The 20,787-nt window shown below is 38.1% G+C and overlaps 1 long non-coding RNA gene across 1 annotated transcript in view; it reads left to right on the forward strand.

Annotated features, from left to right (window-relative positions):
• The first annotated feature begins 2,790 nt into the window (after positions 1-2,790).
• Positions 2,791-20,787, forward strand: part of LOC147825078 (uncharacterized) — a 102,178-nt gene continuing 84,181 nt past the window's right edge. The window contains exon 1 of the long non-coding RNA XR_015441297.1: positions 2,791-2,981. This is a non-coding gene — a long non-coding RNA (uncharacterized LOC147825078). The remainder of the gene's footprint in view (positions 2,982-20,787) is intronic.

Consider the following 20,787-nt stretch of genomic DNA (forward strand, 5'->3'; position numbering starts at 1 on the left):
CTACATAGCCCCTTGGCTTGTCTTTCTTTCCTGTGGTACTATATGGGGGATGTCTGCCAGTGAGGGGTTCTGGCTGATTTTTGTAATGTGCCTGCAGAAAGCTAAGCTTGCATTGTAATGAGGTCAGATTTCATTTCTAAGCAAGGTCACACGCCAGGGTTGGTAGAGCTCCAAGGAAAATCAAAGTGCTGACAGAAACATCTAAAAGGTGGTGTTACAGTAGGTGGCACTCTTTCCTTCTCACAAACCACAAATCCTGAGGTCAGTGCTCAGGCTGAAGTTGTCTTTCAAAGTAGATTTACAACTTAGCTTCTTTTGACCATTAGGGATTCTATTAGAAGTATCTGGCGGTGGGAAGAGTGTGGTTTGTAGTTTTTCTCAGAAAACAGAAATGTTTCCTTTAGTCCCTGCATCCTGGATAAGCATGAGTCCTGAATTTTGGTTTTTCTTTACCTATAATTTTAACTTGATGAGCCAGACTTACTGTGTGGGCAGTATGCCACTGAAACTTTTATTCTGCTTGGGAAACATTTCCTTATCTCCATGTGAGCTTTCCTTTGTCAGATTATTTATGAAATTCTTGTTTAGTATCCAGAGTTGCACAGATCTCAAAATTATACTGCCCTGGAGAAGCTTCTAGTTTTAATGACTACCAAAAATATAAGTAGTGATATCTCTGTTCTTTCTTCAAGAGCTCAACAAATAGCACGCTTAGCTTTTATTACACTGACTATCAACCAGGAATCAGGGGAATGACTGATTAATGAATTAGTCTTCTTGACCAAAGTCTCTTTTTCCTGCATTGTAAAAATTTTAAAAATGAGGCAGGAACTTTTCTACAACAAAAATTAGGATAAAAAACCCCATAAAATGAAAATTCAGTCACCAGTGTTAAGCATCCTTACCCATTATAAAAAGCTGAACCCCCTTCATGAAAAGTACTCATGATGTTTCATTGTTTCATTTATATTTAGTATAAGTAATAAAGAAATGGGAACTCCCTCCCTGCCCAACCTCATAAAAGAATCTGGACTATGCTAGACAATGAGCAATGATCTAAAGCTAGTTGAAAAATTAGTTTCTCTCATGAGATTATTAACCACACTTTCTTGTTTTCTTTTCAATTTTTTCTTCCTTTTTCTTTCCCTGGTTCCATTAGTCTTTGTTTGCAATGTGACTTTGCTTTTGTTAAAACGAATAAAGAATGTCAGGTGTGACTGAACTTGGGATTTACAAAAGCAAAGGAGTATAAGTAAATTCATTTGAGATTCCATAAGTGCAATCTGAAAAGGTTGCCTGGTTATGATGGTTTGACATTTACTCTGTGCCCCTTAGAATGTTGAGCAGAAAGGAAAAGAAAATCGCATGCACTTGCTGGCACACGTGTACATGCAGCCATTCACAGACAAGTACAGATGGTCAGGGTCCACTGAGTCCGGTGAATTTGATCAGTTTCAAAGAAAAATGAAAGATACAATTTTCTAAGAATGTAATAATGATATAAACCATTATCATTCTTTGGTAATGTTCTCTGAACCCCTTTGAATGGCTTCATTTGGACCTCCATGATTCCTCTCACCGTTAGATTTGACACACCAACCAGGGCCACCCGCAAACTCTAGTTACAAAATTATATGACCTGCAAATCTCCCTAAGCTCCTTTGGCTCCTAGTCCTAGAGCAATACTGTGCTGTACATAGTATTAATTGTTTCTGATGACAGGGATAATTTTAGAGAGGAGTTGGCTGGCTTCTTTGGTCACCTTATTTGCACTTTGTGACAAGTACTGGAAGAAGCCAGGCATAGAAGCTCTGAATTCCCTAGGAAGCTAATTCACAATCCTGAGGTTATTTGCCTCCTTGGGAATACTGCATTCTTTTTCTTAAACAGGTCAGACAATGCAAAGGAGGATTTAGGCTGCATTGTTCGTGCTTGATTCTGTGTAAACTCAATCATCTTTTCTGGATCTTTTGACTTACAGATTTTGAACAAATCTTGACTGCAAATAAGAAATAACCAAAACAGTTTGGAACTGGGATAGATTAAAAAATATCATGTCTATAGAGAGACTCATCATCTTATTAAATATAGTACCTCCAACTTATTTCACTTAACAGTATGTTCTCAATTTTTTGCCCATTCCTGTAGGATCGTGACAAATTATATATTAAAAAATAAATAAATTATATTAGCCCTATCATCTTTTAACTTCATATTCTAGCAAAACTTCTCCTATGTTCCATGCTTTTGTATATTTTCTTCTTTCTCGCAGAATGTCTTCCTTGAAGAAATCCCTCTCGTATTTGCCTTGTCTGACAGCAAACTTTTATCTTTCAATATCTATTGCAGATCAACTTATCAGTGAAACTTTAGTTTGTTCCCTACCAAAGCAAATTGAGCTCTTCTCTCCACTTCCTATTCAAGGACAGGAAACGATTTTAGGCTCCATGGTATGGCCTATGTCTTGAAGTGATGATGAGTACCATCTTCTATATACATGATGGCTTTGAATTTGTTCAAAGAAGCAGACATTGTTGAGAAGCTACCACAATGATCTATGACATAAAATGTTCTCAGAAATAAACTGAACTGAATTTATCTAATATAAAACCCAGAATTTCAACCATTACTCTGTTGGAATTGAAAAGAATTTTTGACATAATTAAGTTCAATCCACTCAATGTATAGATAAGTAAATCACACTCAATGCTGTTAATTGACATATTTATTTTGCAGTGGTAGATAATGGCAGATTGGATTGGATACTAATGCAATTTTTGTCTGTGTATTCCTTCCCCAGCAGCAGCACACTGCCCAAATGGCTGAAATGAAATGGTGTTATTCCACTGGAAAAATATTGACTATAAAATCCTGACCTTGGAAAGTGGACCTGAAGAGAGACTCACATTTATTTCCAGTGTGTTGGATGACTGTGACTCTAACTAAATGGAACAATGTCTTCATCCATTTTTGGTACTCAGGTAAAATAGCACTCTGTACTTCTTTCCTTCTAAGATCACAGAGTCCTGTACAGGTATTAATTAGGCCTACTGGCACTCCCCTGTAGAAATGATCGTATTATTATGACTAAAATGATACTAAATATATTTAAGATGTTTAACTTAAAGTGAGGATAAGGTATTAAGTGGTTCATTATCAGATTCCTGGGACTGAAAACATACTAGGGTCAGAAAGCTCAGTAGAGCACCTGGTACCAACCGAGGAAGTGGACAAAGGTTTGTCGAGGGCACATCTTCCACTCAACCTGCTCTACCTTTCTCCTTTCCACTCCCTCTAATTTTACTTTCTCTAGAAAATTTTCTCCTCTTCACTCTTACCCCTTTGATGTTCAATGCAGAAAATTTCTTTAGTAACCTGATCCTTAACCCCAACAATTGCCCGTTTAAAGGCACAAATTACAATGCCTTTTGTAGGTGGCCATTCTTTGGAAAATTTCATTACTAGGCCTCTAATTCTGCAGTGCAGGATGAAAACTTATATCTGGTACATTTTATAATTTTTCATGTCACTGATAGTCTGCTCTAAGCATCTACTCAGACTTCTGCCTGGAGATGTATTGCGACTCATATTGTCTGGGAGTTTTTGTTTTGTTTGTGCATACCATAGTACAAAAATTGCATTAGGTAGAGAGGGGACATCTCATACAATGAAGACCATTTATAAAGAGAGTATAACTTTGGAGCACAGTGGTTACTGTTGAAATGGTCTTAACCTGGTTTCCCTGCATTTCCTGAATGGAGGGACAGTTTGGCTTCCGAGCCTCTCTTGGGAATTGAACATCTACATACATCTCTTGACCTGTGAAGTCATTCTGTCTCAGTATAACATTAGAAGGGCCTCTAGGAAGACCTCTTGGCTCATAAAACCTGTGCCTTTTAGTGTTTGGGAAGCTCTACTCGCCATCTTCTAATGTGCAGTTTCTTGTAACTTCCTATTCCATGACTTCCATCCTCTTTCTGCTGAGTATATGCTGAAAAACCTCCTCTAAAAGGTCTTTATAAATTAAATTCTGTCATCTCTTACTTGGGGAAGGGGTGGAAAAGAACATCATCATTGAAATTGGTTTCACGTACTCACTCTCTTCCTTCATTCCTCCTTCTCTGTTGCCTGTCTGCCTGCCTTTCATTCTCCTCTCCTTAGACCTAATCTTTACCTCCTCCATATATCTTAATAAGGAGGCTCAAACCTAGTTTCCATACTGCCCTTATACAATGCTATTTCTCTCTTCCTTACATATTTCCATTTCTGTAAACTTTCCTCTCCTACCATTGGATAAGCAAACTCCCATCTCCCAACCAAAATTAGCACTGATGTCCCCTCATTTCGTTGTTTAATAATTATTGAATTATTCCAAAATCTAGAGATATTTCAGTTAGAAAAAGATGTTTGTTAAACCATTTATTGACAAATAATAATTGTATATATATGTAAGGGGTAGAATGTGGTGTTTTTATGTATGTGTATATTGTAGAAAGATTAAATCAAACTAATTAGAATAAACTAGCAACTCATATATGCGAGGGAAGTACTCTACCACTGAGCTACACTTGGGTTTCTTTTCTAAAAGGTTTATTATTTTAGTAATTTTGAAAGACATCATGCATGATTATTAACTATGGTAAACATAATGTGCAATAGATCACCCAGTGTTATTCCTCCTATCTAACTAAAACTTTATATCCTTTGATGACCATTTCCCTTTTTCTCATTTCACACTAAGCTCAACCTTACCCCAGGCTCTCATAACTCCAGTTCTACTCTCTACCTCTATGTGTTTGATTATTGTAGATTTCAAGTGTAAGTGAGATTCTGTAGCATTTATCTTCTTGTGCCTGACTTATTTCAGTTATCATTGTGCCTCAGCAGGTGAGTGAAAAGTAGTGGCATACATATACAGTGAAATACAATGCAGCCTTAGAACAGGAGGGAGGAGAAATGTTTCTATAGTGTTTATTTTCCATATGAACCATACTCTGCCCTTTCAAAAGTCGCTTCTTTTGTAAAATCAGTTCTCAACCCAGGTGAATTATTGCTGACATTGTGCTATATTTTAATTGTTTTTTATATCTGTATTTCCAATAATTCTGAAAAGACATAGGTTACTACTTATGTCTCTGTGTTTTTAGCACTCACCGTGCCCCCATTGTCCTCTTGATTGTTTCCTTTGCAGTGTAGATTCATGTAATCCCATTTATCTAGTTTTGCAACTATTGCCTGTGCTTTTGGTAAGATAAAGGCCCAATTTCTTTTATCTGTTTATGAGTATCCAATTTTTTCAGGCCATTCATGGATGAAACTCTCCTTTGGCCCTCTGTGTATTCTTGGTACTTTTATCAAGATCATTATATTGACTTGTATTTAATGTGGGTTTATTTCTGGGTTCTCTATTGTGTTCCATCAGACTATGTACTTTGTGAGTGTGTGTGTTTGCGTGTGTGTGTGTGTGTGTGTGTGTGTGTGCCAGTACTGTGATGTTTTGAATACTTCAGCTTTGTGTTACGTTTCAAAGTCAAGTAGTATGATGCCTCCAGCTTTGTTCTTTTGACTCAGGTTTGGCTTTGCTATTTGTGAACTTTGGTCCTTCCATAAATATTTTAGAATTATTTTTTATATTTCTGGGAAAACTTCTGTGGGAATTGTGATAGGGATTGCAGTGGATCTGTACATTGCTTTGGGTAATATGGATATCTTGAGAATATTAATTCTTTCAATGTATAAACATGACTATCTCTTCATTTTTTCTCTCTTCCTCAATGTCTTCATTTCTGCCTTATAGTTTTCAGTGTATAGATCTTTTATGACTTTAGTTAAGTTTGTTTCTAACTTTAGTTAGGTTTATTGATGCTATTTCATGTGGAATTGAGTTCCTAATAATTTTGTACAGTGTATTACCATATAACATAGATAGTGATTTTGTGTGTTGATTTTATATCTTGCAAATTTGCTGAATTCACTTATTCTAACAGTTTTTGGTGAAGTCTTGAAGGTTTTCTATATAAAAGATCATGTTATATGCAAAGAGTATAAATTTAATCTCTTCTCAATTTGGATTCTTTATTTTTCTTATCTGATTATCTTAGTTGTGATTTTCAGTATTATATTGAATAGAAGTAACAAGAATGAACATTGTTTTCTGGCTCATGATCTTAGAAAAGAATCCTTCCAAATTCTGACTACTGACTATTATGTTTGATATAAGCTTGTCCCTTATGGTCTTTGTTTTGGTGAATATATCCTTGCTATATCACATGCATTAAGAGATTTTAGAACTTCTATGCTCATTTTAAACACTATTTATAAATATCTCATTTTTAACAAATTCCCAATTTCCCCTTGTTTTAGTTACTTCTTTCATTGCCAATACAAAATACCTGACATCCAAAGTTAAAGGAGGAAATGTTTACTTGGCTCATAGTTTGTAGAGGTTTTAGTCCACAGTCAGCTGGCTCCAAGGCAGAGTGGCATGCAGAGGGGTTGTAACAGAGAGGAAACAGTCCAAGGCAAGCCGGCAGGTGAGAGCACATTAGCCTTCTTTCTGTTCCTTACATTTTATGCAGGCTACATGCCCTAAGGCAGGTGTTGCATTCACACTCTTAATTACAGCCCGAACTATGTCAAACCAATCAGTGGACTGATTTAGTAATCACACATCCTTGATGCCAGCACCACACACTCTAGATCCAGCTACCACTGACCCACCCCCCCATGACTTCATGAGGCTTTGGGGGAACATCTAGACATAAACCATAAGGTCATTGAAAGGACTAGCAAGACAAAGTCAAGTTTTTTCAGAAAAAGACAATAGAAAAGATAACTCGAGTGCATCACCAGAACCAGCAGGACTCCGGCATTTGCAGCTTCAGAGTTGCAGAGGTGAAAGACTTTGCTTTGAGAAGAAAGCAGCAGAGCACCACGTTCTAGAATGGCAGTGGTCTAGAGAACTTTTCCTCAGGATGGGGTTAGCATGCTCACGAGGCATGTGACCCCTATAGCGAAAACAGAAGGAAGCTTGGCTACTGCTCCAGCTGGTGGCAGACCTTGGCATCATCCACATAGGGCTAGTTTTAGATGCATGCAGAATGGAAGAGTTGTGGTGTCAGGAAGGCTTCCACCCAGATTTCAGAAGAGGGTCTGGGAGGCCAGGCAGGGTGCCCCTGAGAGGGCAGTGTGTGCAGCTGTGGGTATGAAACTGAAGGTGTCATGAAGACCCTAGAATGTTGGAGAAGCCAGGAGGATGGATTGTCTGAGAAAAGCAGCAAGGAGTGAGCAAAGCAGTCCAAATAGACAAGCCATGGAGTTCCTGCAGTGCCGTAGAGGTAGAGTCACCCAATCCATTTGAAGTTTATATCTTGCCACAGATTGCCTCAGATGTTGGACATGGAACTACAGGACTTAATGTTTGCCCTGCTGGATTTTGGACTTGCTTGGTCCCATTGCTTTGTATCCCCCTGTTTGTAACTTTTGGAATGGAAATATCTATCTTGTGCCACTGAATGTTGGAAGTGTTTAACTTTCTTTTCATTTGTATTGGGGCTTGCAGCTAAGAGTATATTTTAAATCTCAGAGGAGATTTTATTGTACTTGAACTTTTCAGCAATGCTGAAAATGTTAGAACTTTAGCAACTCTTGGAGATGGACTCAATGCCTTTTTGCATAAAGGGATGTGCATGTGTCTTTGGGGGCCAGGGGCGGAATGTTATGGCTGTGTCTATGTGTCCTCCTAAAGTCTCAAGCAGTCATAGGGGTCTTTTCAAAGGTGGCTGGATCTAGAGTGTGTGGTGCTGGGGTCAAAGGTGTGTGATTACTAAATCAGTCCACTGATGGGTTTGGTATAGTTCTGACTATGATTAAGGGGGTTAGTGCTACATTCACCCTAGGGCAGGTAGTCTGCATAAAATATAAGGAACAAAAAGAAGACTAATGTGCTCTTACCTGCCTGCTTCCCTTGCGCTATTTCTCCTCCGTGATGATCCCTCTGCCATGTCACTCCACCTGGGAGCCAGCCAACTATGGACTGAAACCTGTACAAATTGTGAGCCAGACAAACCTTTCCTCCTTTAACTATTTGTCTCAGCAATGAGAAAAGTAGCTAAGATACCCCTACATCACCTTTGCCTGGAGAAGAGTAGAATGACAGACTTTTTGATCAGTAATGACATTGAAGAGAAAGCTGGAGTGTCATGTCTCTGGTAGCTCTCAAAAAAATCTGTCCTGTGAAAATGAAGGCAAACATTAGACAACTCATCTCTGAAGCATTTTGATGGTAAAGTTAAATGGAGTTGGGCTATTTTCTCCAAGGGTTACAAGATTGTATAAGACATTGTTCTAACATAAAAGACCTAAGAAATTATAGGCAAAGGTTTCTACGTTGTATGAGAAAAGATTAAAAAAAAAAAAGATCAGATTCAGGAGGTCCTTAAGAAAACAAAAACAAAATTAATCTGGGGAAAAGGGGAGCATATTCTTTTTCCAGACATGTAGAGAAGGTCAAGGTCTACCCAAAGATAAGGAAAGATGAAGAGCTGATATAGCAAGATATTGGGAAAAAGAATAGTAATTAAGTGAAAGAGAAGAGAAGAAAAATCACTGTCACAGATAAAATCACTTTTAAGAAAATAAATAGTATATGAAAGTGATAGAGAAGACAATTTATCTTGGATCACAAGAAAGTTTAAAACAGACTGTTGCAAATGGTATTAGGCACCCATAAGTAAGGAATGAAACAAACTTGAAACATGGAGCATTGATATAAGAAAGAAGGAAATTAGCTCAGTGGCTAACATCATCGATAGGCAAAAAGAATACAAAATAAAATGGCATCATTTCTTGTATCTGAAACTAAAAAGTGCTGAATACAAAGGAGCCAGACTGGTCCTAGGAAGGCAGTAACTCTAAGACAATTTGAGTTTCAAAATAATTAATGACACTAATGAGTTATAATCCATTGAATAAAATAATAATGCATGACCCCATACTGGTAATAAATAAATAAATAAACACTTGGAGAGGCCACAGTGGAATAGCAGCTAATGAAAGTAGAAGAAATGAAGCTAAATCATCTTTGTGCAGTCACCGTCATAATAATGGAATAAAGAAAGGATACTAGATGTACTTGTGAAACTTTGATGATGAAAATGATTTTTACTAGGCCTTAAAGTATTTTCCCACAAATTACTTAATAATAGAGGAAAAATAGTAACTGAGTGGAAAAACATAACAATCATCACTTTGACAAAGCAATTGAAGTCAAAATTACTAAAAATGATGCAAAACAATTGACATTATTTACCTCTTGATATGATGCACTGAGAATGACACAAATTTATATTTATGACATCCTGTCCTAAAAGGTCATATTTTGAATCTAATCATTAGAAACCTTTGGACACCAGACTGAAGGATATTCTACAGAATAACTGGCCTGTGCTCTAGAAATAATGATATCATAGAAAACAAAAAAAATGGCTAACAGACATTTCCAGATTAAAGATAACTGGAGTCATGACAAGTAATGAAGTGCATCATATTGCATTGAATTCTTAAACAACAACAACAAAAAGAATGAACTCAAAAAATTAAATATTGACTGCTGATATAAGTATTAATATTAAATTTCTAGACTTTTATAATTTTGCTATGATTTGATAGGACAATGTGCTTTCTTCTTAGGAAACATGTACTAAACCATTTAAGTGGACAGGCTTCATGTTTGCAATTGGCCCTCAAGTAGTTCAGAAAAGAATCACTATGTTTTCATAGAAAGAGGAAACAGAGAGACAAATGTGGCAAGATGTTAACAAGTTTTGAAACCGGATGGAGGGGATATAACATTCTTAACACTATTTTTTAAAATTCTCTGATATAATTATTCCAAAATAAAAACTGAGAAACATTGTATGTACCTGTAATCCTAGCAATCTCAGAGACAGAGGCAGGATGATCACTAGAGCCCAGAAGTTTGAGGCTAGCCTGGGTAACACAGCGAGATCTCATCTAAGAGAGAAAAGAAGGAAGGAAGAAAGGAAGGAAGGAAAAGAAAAAAGAAAGAAAGAGAGAAAGAAAGAAAGAGAAAAAGGGAGGAAGGGAAGGAAGAAAGGAAGGAAGAAGGGATGGAAGGAAGGAAGAGAAGGCATGCATGCAGGCAGGCAAGCTACTCACTACAAATAAGTAACTACTTAGCACCTACTAAACAACAGGGCTGTGCTGAACATACAGCACAGTGAAATACAATTACTACTCTTAAGTAGTTCCCAGTTAACAGGAACAAATAAGACATTACTCCAGACACTGTGAGATCAGAGCTACAGTGGAAGAAGAATGGACAGTTCTAGAAGGTGAGGTCTGAAGTTAGATTATTTTATTTATTTCCCTCCTTGAAACTTTCAAAGGGTTATGTATTGCCTGCCAAAACCCAAGGCCGAAACCAAACAAAAGTTCAAATGCATTCACCCAATGGCTATAATCTGCCTGGCTAATCCTGCTGGGACCCTGGGAGTTGTTTTAAGAAACTTTCTGGGCCACTGAGGTGCGGAGGCAGCATCTGCCTGGCATGGATGACCTGGGGTCACCGGCTCCTTCATTAGTCTCCTCAAGCTGACTTTACATGTATGAAAAACTGTAGAGCTTCAACAACAGAAATCTATTGTCTCACAGCCTGGAGGGCTGAGATGAGGGTGTCAGCAGGGTGATTCCTTCTGAGGTTGTGAGGGAGAAACTGGTCCTTAAGTCTGCCCCAGATTCTGGGGCTTTGGTGGCCATTTCTGGTGCTCTTTGGCAGTAGACACATCAGTGCCACACTCTGCATTCTTATCCTCATGGGGTTCTGCTGTATGTGTCCATGGACTTCTGCCTCACCCCCCCACCACCACTTTATAAGGACCCAGTCATGTTAGATTAGGAGCCACTGTAATGACCTCTTCGAAGATCCTATTTCCAATTAAGGTCACATTCACAGGTACTGGGTCTTAGGTGTTTCAGGAGGACACAGTTCAATCTCATTGCTTTTTCTCCCCAAACTGTCTTTCAAAACTTATTTCCTCTTCGGTCCCATGAAATTCGCTCTCCCATATAAGCCATAGTACACTTGGCATAATTGGTCCCTGGATCTGATCATGGCTCCTTCCATTCCATGTGGTCATGACTCACCAGGCTACTGGACCACTCTGTGGCTCATTATGCTGCTGAATAGCTCATTTATGGAATTTCCACTTTGATTTCTTTGTGTATCCACTGATTATTATCTGTCTTGCTACAAGATTTTAAGCTCCACAAAAGTGAAGGTTCTATTTGTTTTTCTCACTAACAAGTTCAGCCTCTGGCAGTTAAGAGATGCTGAACGTACTTGGGTTTGCAATAAGCATAAGGACCATTTGAATTTTCATTACATGTTTCATTTTTTAAAATGTTGGCCAGTTCCTCCTTCACTGGCTCAAAGTAGGCATTCTAGGTTTTGAATAAGTACATAAATAAAAGTAACCTGAATGACAATAACAAGAGATTTATGAGAACAAACAACATGTCCTACTATAGGGTATTATGAAGGCAAATTAAATGAGCATCTTTTTATGACTACAAATAGCAAAGAGAAAAACACAGCTGGAAGTAAATTAGAAATGTGAAAATGATAAAGCATAGGAAAACAAAAACAACAACAACAGCAAAACAAAATATGTAACATGAAAAAATGTTTAAAAGCACATGAAAGCTTAAGAATCTACCTGGTAGTATATCCAAATCATTGACAATGGAAAATTTGTTTTTGTTCAACTTGCTTTTGTGCAAATTGCTTTAGTGTATTCAGCTTCAGTGCTCTGTGCATTTAAAACAATAATTATCAAAGCCATACATTAAATCACTAAATATTAGTAATTGTTATTCTTATCATCAGTGGTCTTTTTATTATACACCTGTATAGGAGGTAGAAAGGCAAATGCATGCTCAAAGTTTTTAGTGCTTGGTCCAAAGTCATACAAGGCAGGATTGAGGATCCAAAAAGCCTCTTCTGTCCCTGTCCACACTGTTTTCTTAGATCATGTTCGTTCAATGATAATTTGAGACCAAACTCATTGGGGACAGAGAGCCTCGGGTCCTGTTTCACCTGGCTTTCTTAGATTCACATTGCAAAGATGTAAGTTTACCCAGTGTGACTCAGCTGCCTGCTGGGCTGCCAGTGGACAGGCACATGGTCCACCCCTCCCAGCAAAGAATGTCACTATTCCTAGTTTAGTCACCTGTGTGTGAGCAAAGCAAGAGGGCCCCAAAGGTAAAATTGCAGTCACACTGATATAATTACTCAGATGTTCTGTCCGTGCACTGGATAGCAAAGCACAGTGTGACACTGAAAAACAGACCCAATGTGACACAGAAAAACAACCATTGGAGAAAAATACATCCTTTGATGGTAAAGGGATGGAAATTGTGCTTCCAGTTTGATTTTTAACTGATATTCATCAATACTTAAGAGCAGCCATATGAGTAGTTAGACACAGTTGGAATATATTTTAGTCATAGCATATTATGTAAAGAGAAGAAGGTGAATTCTATCACTGAGTTCACATTTAGGAATGGTAAACCACCTTCTAGGAAAAAGAGAAAAGTACACATCCCTCCACATAACAAGATACCAGGGTCTAATACAGGCTGCATATGCAATGATATATTTATCATTTCTTCCTTGCCATCCATTCTTGGTGGCCTTTTGCATAATGGTAAGCTATGTATCACATACTCGACACAGAAATATATACTTTTTTAATATGCAAGTCTAATGGTTCTGTTTGACAAAAGAAATTCCAGTGATCTATATTGTCTCTTAAATTGATCCAACATGTTGTGGTGTTCAGGCCAAGTTATTTCCTGCTAATTTCTTAACAGAAAATGGAAAGACAACAGCATTAGTAAATCAAACCAAATGTGTGATTAAATGACTCTGGAATATCAGGGATTCGCTTCAGTTCCACAAGCCTGATTTGGTTGCCACACCTCCAGAGGAGGAGGTCGTGTCATTTGCATGCTACAGCAAGGTGCATTATACAAATCACTCTAAATTATCGACTGCAGTGAGGAAATGGGATGCTGGTATATAAAACTCATACATCAAAGGCAAACCCCCAGTATGGGTACACCTTGACTTCTCTTTTAAGAAGCTACACTGTGTTTCCTTAGCAGTACTTGCCTTTTCCACATACAATCATTCAAGCTTCCCAGCAGGTTTTTGGTGGCTTAGCCATCATGGAAAACCGGCAGTAACCTCCTACTTTAAAACTACTACATTTTCTGCATGTCTCTCAACACCTCCCACTTTCACAGTATTATTGGTTTTAAAGTTGGCTTTAATTCTAAACAACAGCTTTCAGTCTCACCCTATCTAGTCTTTTGTGTGTGCATCCCATCTCAGTTTGAATGATTATTCTACCTGTTCTTAGTTCTGATTTTTAGTTTGGACTACTCGGGCCAGGGATATGTCTAATTTTCACAGTGGTGTCTTGGTGCTGCTGGGCTCTCTGACACTTTCAGTCCGTGACACGGACACGTGTTATCTGGACTGTCAAGAATGATGTGAGAAATGTAGGGGCTGTGAAGTTTTAGAGCTAACCATTTCTTCCTGTATCAGGGTTCCCTCCAATTCTTCTCGAGGACCCCTTTGTCAAGGTTTTACTGAGAAAGCTCTGATTTAGAGGAAAAGGTCATGTGTGCGTAACAAAAATAGGCTTATTCATTCATTTACTTTGTATATTTATGGCTATGAAAAATGTAGAGACATGCATCAGTGCCCATTAGGGCAAAATTCTATGTCATCTTATGTGCTTGACTTTATTTATTTATTTGTTTTAGTCAGACATTAGGAAGACAACGAATACTCATGATTCTGTTACCAAAGTCCTTACATCTATCAACCCACTTCCATTTCCTATACCCCACAAAGTAATCACTAGCGTGAGTTTGTGTTTCCATTGCCTTATTTAGTTTCTAATTATTTTTCTTCATAATGCTCTCTTTATTTCGGTTGTTTTTGAATTCTGTAAGAAGGACATCATGTAGCTTTCTGGTATGTGCTATATTTTGCTCAGAATTACATTATTAAATGCATTTATCTGGTTGTTATACAGTTGATCCTCAATAATCTTACTGGCATGCTATTAGAAGTCATTGAGAATGATGAATTAACCAATACTGAATTGTCACTCCAAGGGGAAATACAGGTTTAGGTTCCTATTAGCCTCTGGTTGCAGAATTTCCATCAGCTAATCGATATATGACCTTGTTTATGGGTATACCTGTTCTTTTAAATAAAACTTTTCAAATACATATTGTTGACTTAGTAGCATTGAACTCATGGCCAATAGTACTCTAACCAATGACTTAAAACCTTATCTAGCACGTGTATTTAACATAGCAGCCTTATTGTATCCAGAAACACAAGACAGGAATTCAACCTTCACTTGTAGACCCTTCTGAACAATGACAGTATAACAAGGAACACAAAAGTGACAGAATGGGGCACTAAACAGACCATGAAAGGTCACTGGTTTACCATATGAGAAGCTGAAGGACAAAGTCAGAAAGTCTCCATGATCAGTAGTGGCTGGGAAGGTGTATGTCAAAACTCAAATTTTCCACTCCACAGCATGACAACAAATGACACCAAAAGCACCAGAAATACTGATTTGAAATTGAAATTAAATTTTATTGAGTAGCTAAATTTTGAATTATACAATCTATGAATAACTATGGTTAGATTCATTCATTTTCACTGCTGTATAATATTCTATCCTGTGAATGTGCTTAGTTTTTAAAACCACTCTTCTCTTAATTAATATCTGAGATCTTTACCTGAAAAATTTTAAAAGTATGTAATAATTTTTATCATGTATGAATTTAACACATTATTTAAGTGATTGTGTTGTGGAAAATGCTATTTTTTAGAAATAAAATATTCTGCATTTACAATAACATGATGACCATTTCCCTGTTTAAGCAAATACTATATATTTGTAACATCTGACTTTGTAAAAAACAAAGGTGCATTGGATTTAGAGCATTATAATTCTTGAAGACATATGTGTATAAAATACCTTCTGAGTACATTGCTATATACTAGAAACATAGAGATAAAAAGCATAATTATTGCTTTCCAGAAGTTTCGATTTTAGATGCATGGAAATGGTAAGCAGAGAATTCCAAATCCTGACTGCATAGTGTGGACACTACCAAGTATTGACCACAGCTTCAAAGCATCAGATAAAGCTTCCAGGAGGTGCTAGAGATACTATTGATGTTTGGCACATAATGATATTCCAATTGGAAGCTTTCTATGGTATTTTCCAGTGAAAATGTTCCCTAGGCCTAATGAATCCTTAGATTTGACATAAAGAGAGACCAGGTTTGGCTTTCACACATGGCCATTTATTTGACTCCTTGCAGGCCTCTCTGTTGACAGTAACTAAGAGCTTTGGATGCTGTAGGCTGGTTTCAGATGCTATGGGTTTTGATGGAATTTATCCACCTCTTTGTACCCTTAACGCTGTTGGTTACATGTGTATCGCACTTGTGCTGTTTATGAACATGATGGTGTCAAATATGATTTGCCATCTTTGTCCAAGTGGTAGGTTCCTCCTCGCAGGCAAATAGACAGTGTGGCTATGAAGCAGTGGCTCATCAAGTGTAGTTCTTAAACAGCAGCATTGGTGTCACCTAGTTCCGTGTTAGAAAGGCAAACTCTTGGTCACCAACCAAGACTTACTGGATCAGTGTCCCCTGGGATGGGGTCCCAAGGTTGGAGATTGAAGACTCCTTTCAGGTGATTTCAATGCATGGTATGGTTTGAAAAGCAATACTAGAAGCAAATCTGTATCGATTTAGCTTGTCCCTAAGCACCGGGTTTTGTCAAGACTGTAAATTGATCAAAGGATGTATTCTGACTCCATCTTAATTAAGGAGTTAGGGTAAGAATTAAGAGAGTAACTGATGAGAGAGCTACAAGTTATAAATCACAAGCAGTAGGGTACATAAACATCACAGAAAGTAATGAAGAAATCTGCCACTGTAGCTAAACCTGGGTGTCTGTACCTGGAAGTAGCATGTATGCCTGCTTCTTTAGAACCTCAAGTGGATTCATAAATCCACAGTACATGTCTCTGCCCATTCTATACAAAAGCTAGGCCACTCACTGGTCAGTAGCCTGGGCCTCATCTGAGGACTTTAAAAATTAAAAGAATTTAGAGCTCTGTCTCAGACTTATTGATTTGGAAACCATTTTTTAACAGGATCGTCAAATTAAAAATATCCACATAGGGCCAGGGATTTAGCTCAGTGGTTTCGCCGGCTGCTGTGCAAGTGCAAGGACCTGAGTTTGATTCCTGGTACCAAAAAAGAAAAAAATTTTAACTATAAAAAACAATATGCACATAAAGTTTTGAGAAACACACTTGCACATTAAACAGTCCATGGGATCCTGTGGGGTATTCTTCACTTTGAACATACACAAGAATGAAAAAAACATATTTTAAGCCATTTAGCCCTTATGCATTAGACAGCAACATGCTTTATAAAAACAAGTAATTATCTAACATCCACCATGTACCCATCCCAATTCAAGCATTTTATATACGTTGACTCATTTAAACCTCATACTGACCCTAGGAAGTATCTACATTTTGCCCAGGGGATAAATTGCTCTATTTCAAAGTCATTTTACTAACAAAGGATAGAGTTAGTAACTAAATGTCACAAAGTTTGAGTTCTGATTTTGTACTTCTGAGACATTTCCCCCTGATTCTCAAGTAAGCAAAGAGTGAGAATGGTCTTAATCATCACTGAGAGTTTACTAGTTGTGTATAGCTTCATGTCAAAATCATGGTAAAGAATCTTGCTCTGGACAGGGGAAGGTTATGAATCCAGTTGCAAACTTACTCCTTGTTTTTCACTGTGTCTTCTGAGGGGTCTTCACTAGAGAAGCCCGTGTAGCCTCCTGGGCTTCTGGGAGGTCTGATGGGTAAATCTGGGATGAAGATCTGGTGCCCATAAACCTTGGCTGCATCTGGGCTCTCTTGGGATCTCCCTGAGATCTAATCATTCTACAGAAAGAGGCCAACCTCTGTTTTGTGAGGCCTGGGGTTTCTAGCTCTTCCTACTACTGAGAATTAAATCCTTCAACCTAGAAAACTGACTGCTGTTATGTATCTGAAGTGCTCCCTCCTACCCACTCATCATGACTAATAACACAGATATTTTGATCCACATGTTCTCATCTACCATATTTAATGTCTCAATTGGTTCAGAATCAAGGAAGGAGGAGGGAGGAGCCATTATTTTCCCTCCTTGGAACCATTAAGGAATATTCACAAAGGGAAGCAGATGGCTTGTTCAGAATTTTCATAGCAAAAATATTCAGTCAACGAAACAGGCATAAGTGAAAACTAATTAAATCGTCACCAATAATGAGGCACCCAGACTTCTGTAAATCCATCCAAGTTTTTTCCTTTACCTTGTCCACCTGCAAAGGTCCTGCTTAGACTTTGACATAATGTCTCCTCTCCGAAAAGTCCCTCTGTCATGAAGCTTTTTTTCCAATTTCTCCAGGATGACTCTAAGATCCTCCTTTGTGCTCTTGGTGAACTCTATTGCTACTTGTATTACAATATGCTAGACCAAGCAAGTTTGAATACAGGGCATGCTTTCTTTGACAATGTAGTAATAGGGACAACGTTTATTCAATAAGTAGGCTGATTAATAATGTAGACTTGTAAGGTGAGCATATTTTGAAATTAAATGCATTCCAATCTTTGCACACATAAATTAAAATAAAAACTGTCAGACATTGGTGAAAGGCTATTTTCTCTAAGCCAGTGAAAAACCCAATAACCAAGCTGAAATATAATTGTGTAATTTTAGAATATGTAAAGAAGTTATAGTAACTAACTGTCCAGAATTTTGGAGTCTTATCAAACTGATAAATTTAGCCCTTTGTCCAATAAACCCACTCACTGGGGAGCGAATATGTGGTCACAGTACCAACAACTCACTCTGGTCTTGCACTGTGGCTTAGTGTAGGTCATTACCAAACTTGCTGCAATGGTCAGGTGGCCAGGGGACAGTGCCTGCACTTGGGCTGCAAGTGGCTCTGTGGGAAAACATACCACAGATACACTTGGAAAAAGCTCAGCTCCCATGAGCATCTCCATTACTTTCTACAGCTCTCCCTCTGCCTCTCTGGGTCAAGTTTGCCTTGAACTTGCACAATCAATGAAGAAAGGGTTGGTTAAGCAAATCCCTGTCGGAATTATCACAAATTTCAAATTGGCAAGGTCTAAATTAATGAGATTTTTACCTCACTGTGTTCCATTTCAGCTCTTCCAGATAAAATGTACTGTGGAATATTTGGAGGCGGTCCAGAAGAAAGCAACTAAAATGATTAAAGGTTTGACTAATATTCCCTCTGAGGAAAGGCTAAAGGAACAGAGTTTATTTAGCCTAGGGAAAAGAAGGCTGAATAAGGAATTAATAATAGTTCTGCAGTATATGAAGGAGTATGTGAGTGACAAGAAGCAGATTCCCTTCCTTCTAATGAGTCCAGAACAAGAAGAAAGTGACTAATGCAGAGGAGAGAGCTGTGCTTTGTCCTTAGAAGGCCTTCCTGGCTATAAGCACCGCAGACCTGGTAACTTCAGGGACCGGGCCAGGGGAACTTGTATGAAAAGCCACGTATTCACCTACTCCGTCAATGCAAGTGAAATGTTGTTTGATGCAGGTGGGTTAGATAAAAGGACCTCTCATTGTTACTTCTAACTCAGTGATTCTAGCCCATGAAAGGTCACCTAGTTGAGTTGATTAGAAAGTGAAAATTGCCACTCTTGGATCATTGACCTAATGATAGAAGAGGGAACTCCCCTGTTGTGAGTGGTCAGTTTGAATTTCCTCCTGTTGGCAGCTACTCAAAATTATGCTTCATGGCCAGTGAGATAGGACAGGTAGCACTCTCTACAGTAGTAAAAGCCTTGTAGGCATTGCTTTGAGTACTTTCTGTATTGCCTTTGAAAAAAAAGATTTCAGGACTGCATGAATATCCAAACTGCAACACCTTTTAGATTGACCTTTGGCACGAAGTTAGGAAAACCATTAAGGCTGAGAAAATAACAAGTTTTAACTTCTAAACTCCACAGGCTTGAAAACAAACAGGATAGAATTAGAAGAGGGATTCCTAGAATACAAGTCCTGCTGATAAATTGGAGAGACTTGTAGTCTCCTTATTACCACCTAAAACATAGGGAAGTCATAAACTAGAGACCCTGAGGATCTACTTTAGCAAAGGTAGTAGCAAAATGTTTTCCTCCCGTAGTACTAGAACTCTGGGAAGCTGAGGCAGAAGGATCACTAGTTTGAGTCTAGCCTGGACAACTTAGCTATTTAGTAAGATCTTGTCTGAAAATTTAAAATTTATAAGAGTTGAAGATATAGCATAGTGTGAAGACCCTGTGTGCAATCCCCAGTACCGTAGAAACAAACAACCAAAACAAAACTCTCTTCCTAAGAAATTTTGCAACTCCTGAAAAATGATCAAAGGGTCATTCTAGACTCTTTTCTTTCTCTCTAAAATTCCCTTGCAGACTGGTATCCAATTACTCATCCAGCCATTGGCTTCTTTTTTCCGTAATTATTCTTGTAGCTATTTTCTCTTTTGCATTCTCACTGCAAATCTCTTATCATATTCTTTTCATCTTCAACTGGATTCTTGAAGTTACTCCTTCACTAGTCAGCCCATCTTGTCCAGCCCTCAACCCTTTCTACCCAATAGTTGAATTGTGTAAATTGCAAATGTAATGATATCACCTTCTGCTTGAGGAGCCTCAGTTGATTCTCTTACATTCCAAAATGAATTTCTGACTCCATTATCTTATAGTATGAAAGATACTGATAGCTTTACTCTTAGCTACTTTGCTGCTTATATTCAAGGCTGCTGCCCAAAATCTCCCATTGATTTGGTGTGATAAATTTTTAGGTCTTTCAATGAGTGATGGTTTTCCAAGTCCCTATGCTTTTACCACTATTATTGTGTGTGACGAAAATGTCTCTTGATCTGTACTCCCTGCTCCATACTTCACACAAACATCTTTTCACATTTCAGTTAAAGCATTATCATGTACAACAGGAAGACTTTCTAAACTCCTCAGGGCTCTTATCGTGGTAACCCTATGTACTTCTGCATTTTCCAGACCTCAAGCTCTTTTAGTGGCAATATTCTGGTTTATGTCTCCTCAGAATCCATGTCCTCTTTTTATGATTTTCTTGCCCCATGATCTGCATTCTTGGGCGGTTTGACAGCCAGAGTATTCTACTTTCTCCCAGCAAAGTGGTGGATCGAGATAAAGCTAGACCAATTACTCTCTTGGAAGTTGAGAGCTTGAGTGGAGAGACACCAGGATGGAGAATGGTTAGTGCTGATTAAAACTAGCACTGGCAGCCTGACAAAATCCCTGATTGGTTCCTGCCTTTTATCATGGATCCCCTCTGGCTCCTGTCCACTTGGAAGCCTTAGTTACTCCAATTTTCTTTCAGTGCTGTGAGCCACTCCATAGCCTTCAAATAAATTCCTTTTTGAATTAAATTAGCTAGAGTTGATTTATATTGATTACACCAAAAAAATCCTAACAGAAACAACTCTTCTAGGACTCATCTCTGTATTTGTCTGGCTTACATAATAGGCTGTCTTCTCTTTCAGAGCAGGAAGCAGGCATTAAACATTTCCCTATGCTCATCATCCAGTATAGC

This window comes from Heterocephalus glaber, unplaced genomic scaffold (genome assembly GCF_053883595.1).
Source record: "Heterocephalus glaber isolate CG9 unplaced genomic scaffold, H.glaber_assembly_v1.0 deba00001509, whole genome shotgun sequence".
NCBI lineage: Eukaryota > Metazoa > Chordata > Mammalia > Rodentia > Bathyergidae > Heterocephalus > Heterocephalus glaber.